The sequence below is a fragment of the Neltuma alba genome, unplaced genomic scaffold, assembly GCF_004799145.2.
Source record: "Neltuma alba isolate B1F8T4 unplaced genomic scaffold, ASM479914v2 tig00002969_pilon, whole genome shotgun sequence".
Taxonomy (NCBI): Eukaryota; Viridiplantae; Streptophyta; class Magnoliopsida; order Fabales; family Fabaceae; genus Neltuma; species Neltuma alba.
Window position 1 is genome coordinate 1 of NW_021633085.1, and position 4245 is coordinate 4245.

The 4245-nt window shown below is 36.0% G+C and overlaps 1 pseudogene; it reads right to left on the minus strand.

Annotated features, from left to right (window-relative positions):
• Positions 1-512: 512 nt before the first annotated feature.
• Positions 513-3735, minus strand: LOC114739905 (probable serine/threonine-protein phosphatase 2A regulatory subunit B'' subunit TON2; annotated as a pseudogene).
• Between the last annotated feature and the right edge of the window lie 510 nt (positions 3736-4245).

Sequence of the window (4245 nt, forward strand, 5' to 3'; positions counted from 1 at the left end):
AACAATCAAAGGAGCACATGAGAAAATATATTTGATCCAATGAAGTATTGATAGTATAGTACTAATTGCATAGGAAGCATTTACTTCAGGAAATTTACTGCACCGAAAACATCCCTGCCTGAGTAACTGACATCATTTACTTTCCACCTTATCTATCTAAACCTACAAAACACCTTTCTCATAGACCTTGTATTTAGAATGCAGCACGACAATTTTTCATTCCTCATGTTCAAAGCTTGATAAGTAGTAAATCACCATTGCCGCAATATTAAACAAATAAGATAAAGGAAATCATCAATATATGAAAATATAGACCAAAATAGTTTTCTATTCATTTTTTTATTTGCTACTAAATTATTTTCCTAGAAGCTGCCATTAGCATGATCTACACTCTCTGTGGTTTAATATTTCGTTAGACTTTCATTTACTTTTCCAAAAGTAAAAATCTCTTTTATTATTTTTTAAAAGATGCCCATGTCAAGCAAAAATGACTATCAAATCATCAACAAGCCTTAGCAACTGAAAGATATCAGCCATGCAAAACCTCGCCTATGAGGATCACAAAAGAAGAAGAATTGTGTGCAGCTATGCGACAATACATTTGCACAAATGCTGCCGGCATATCACGTAATTGTGCTAAGTTTTGGATAAGACCCCTTATTAGGATTCCATTTCCTGAAAAAAAGCAAAAGTTTACAAGGTTAACCTAATTATGATATAGTTATGTATGATGCAGTTTTAGACCAATTAGGTCTCTCAACTGCAATAATACTGAGCACTCTAATTATGATAAGAGTTACGTATGAAGCATTTTTAGACCAATTGGTCTCTCAACTGCATAATATAAATGAGCACTCTAACCACTGCAAAAGTGAGAAGCTTAGAGATCTCAAATTTCTGAAATAAAAGAAAAGGAAGAGCGGACCAAAAAAAAAAAAGAGCAAAAATAGAGGAGACTCTATGCAAAATTGTTTCTTGGAAGTTGGAACATAATTTCAAAATAGATTAGATAATCATAACCAAAAGAAACCACTTTTTATAGGTAGCGGTCCCAGTGAAAGTTCAAAACCATTGGTTGTATAAATGCACAAAAAAGAGCGTACATATTGTTCAATTTTAAAAATCAAGGCCTCTTAACAATAAAACCCATACATGTGGCTGAAGGAAACCATCAGAATCCTCATCAAGCTCACTCATGTCAATTCTTGCCTGTGTAAGAGAACCTGCATAACCATAACCCATAGTTACTATCATAAATGAAAAATGGATTCTTCTGAGTAGAAGAAAAAGCTATAAAACTTTAAAAGTAAATAGTTATGGAGAAAGAAAAACACGGAAACATATCCTTAAAAACTTTAATCTCAGGAAATTAAGCATAATCCAGTGATCTAGTACAAGTTGACAATTACAATGACTTACTGTTCGCATCACATAAGGTAGAACGGTAGGATGGCAATTCTTCCCTGCTCATCTTTCTCAAACTTCAAATGAAGTTGAAGGACTGAAAAAGCGTCTGCATTTGGGACCTATTTTTGTCGTGCACCAGAGGCTATGTGGCAAAAGTCTTCATAATTCATCTATAAGAAACAAATTAAAGTACGCATCAATTATTATGTTATTCCAGGGGGGGGAACAAAAAGAAGAGCTTGAAGATCGCTGAGCTGTTCTTGAAAAGTTATAGTCCAAAATATACAACATAGAGAGATAATATAGACTTGCTAGATGAATAACTGAGTAAAACTGAATTTATATTTCAAATATGTGATCATTAAGATCAGATATCACCGATTCAGAAGAAAACAATAATTTGTTGCAGACAACATAAGACTCTTGGGGTTAGGGTATGCCAGAAATCATTGAAAAACATACAATTTAACCAAAAATATTCAATTTTTCAAGTTCTTTGTGAAGCCAAGTCCTTTCTTTTTAATATTTCAGAAGGGACAGGCAAATTTGGTTCAATCTCTCCAGTTTGATGACCTTCGTTTAGATTTAAGTATTTATCATATTACCAAGAAGACAAGTTACCGTTGAACTGTGATGTATCACAACAACAATATTAGACAATGGTAAAGGGGAAAAAAAAAAAGGGCAAAGAGGCAGACCTTTTCTGCACCAGTGGCGTCATCAATCACACAATTTTCTCTCAAACAGACCCACATTGCATCCAAGTCATCAGCATTCAGCAAAGATCTGATTGTTTCTGTGCAAAGCATGGGGAATATCATCAAGAGATAAAAGTTACATACATAAGCTGATGCAACTAAAAAACATAAGCTGATGAGATGATTATACCTTAGAAACCGAAACTTTGCCAATCTCTGGACCCTATGACTGATTGATCCCTCTTCAGGTTTCTGGACAAAGACAAGGTGTATCAGTATTTACATTACAGACAGCTGCTTTATATGCATGCTGAAGAGATCAAAGTGCAGACATAATAAAAATGGGTGTTCATGCGCTCATGAATGGTGCCATGCAAGTTTTAAAGGGAAAAGGCTTTACTTAGAAGAATAAAATTCTTGTTAATGGCTAAGAGATTGAGGAAGAAAAATAAAAGAAGATACAAATCCAACCACTTCATATATGTTGTATGAAGAAACGAACTGTTAATTAACAATGCTGACACATGCCTTCTTATAGAAACTTGGAATTGAACCAGCTTCAGCACTTTTCTTCTTCTGCTTTTCTTTAAAAATGTCAAGCAAAATCCTTTTGGTTTCAAGCTCTGCAATAAGAAGTTAAAAGAAATAATGAGCAGATAATACCATGATGTAATCAGGTCTGACGACGATAAATTGCAATAGCTTGAGAGAGATTCTATATTGTTCAAATGCATGTCATATAGGCTATAGCTCATACTGTTAGCATCCAACGTTTCAACTTTGTCGTCTTAAGAATTAAGAAATCCATGTTGTGTGAAGTAAATGAAATCACTTTCAGGCATCAACAAGTAAAGTGAGCCAGAAATCAAGAAATTAATTCAAACAGGTTCGGCCACGCCCATTTTATTAGCAAACTACAGCAAATTACCCCTCGCATAGCTAAAAAGGGCTTCATAAAATTAAAAATACATTATTTTCCCAGACTTCTTAATGGAGCACTGTGGTACATGGACAACACTAAAGCATTATAATCAAAACACAACGCATCATACACCAAATAGCCCGCTTCATCCGTGTATTAGTAACATTTTACTCTCACAGCTACAGCCTCAGTTCCAAAATGTTCCTGTCAGAGCCCTTAAGCCTCAACATCTCAGCTACTATCTATTGCAGCACCGTAGGAAGCACCCATGGTTTATGTTAAATTGCTGTTCTGTCTCTCTTCATTTCCGTTTGTCTTTTCCTTCTTTCATCTCCCTTAGAGTGAGTCATTGCAAGCAATTTACAATCTCTAGATTACGCGAGTGTCTTGGCAGTCACCACCACCAGTTCAGTGTCATGTTTCGCCATCACGCCAATGCTTCCAATAATTGGCAACCCACTGAAATTCCTCGAAGTACACATTTCTTCTCTCAAACCCGAAAGAAACAGATGGAAGAAAACGCTCAAAACAGACTACAAATCAAGGGTTTGAAGCAGTACGTACCCATCAATGCTTCGGATCCGAGACCAGCACCGGATCCGATGAATCGACGTAAATTCTGACCCACAACATGGACGAGGCCGGCGGAATTTTCCTCTCTGCGCGGCCTCATGGGTTCGCGTCGCCGTCACTGGAGCCGCTGTACATGACGGAGGAACTCTCTCTCTGAGCGATGACCGAGTCGACACGTTGGATCTCAAAGTTTCAAAATTTTCCATAGTCTGGTGAAAACCCCCACGAGAAGCACGAGAATACCTGGAATTCTGATCTCTCACAGCGGGAACTAAAATTGGAAGCAGGATGGCACCTTTTAAAGCTCTTTTTACGGTCCTTTTTTTTTTTTTTTTTCACCTGGAGGGAATAAGGATTGATGCTGCAAAGTGTAAACAAAATAGGCAAGTGACAGGGCTGGATTGGCTAGATAAGAGAACATATAGGAGAGATACGCAAATAAAGATACTACCCTTCCTTCGTTCTGTATAAAACAATTAGTTAGTTAACTACTCCTCCGCTAATATAATACTTTAATTAGATTATTGAGTTAGTTTAGTCCTAAATATAAAAATTATTTTTATATTTATTAATTTTTTAAAAATTATCCTTATAGATACTTCCTCAATCATAATCAAGTAGAAGAGGAAAATGAGGTATGGTATT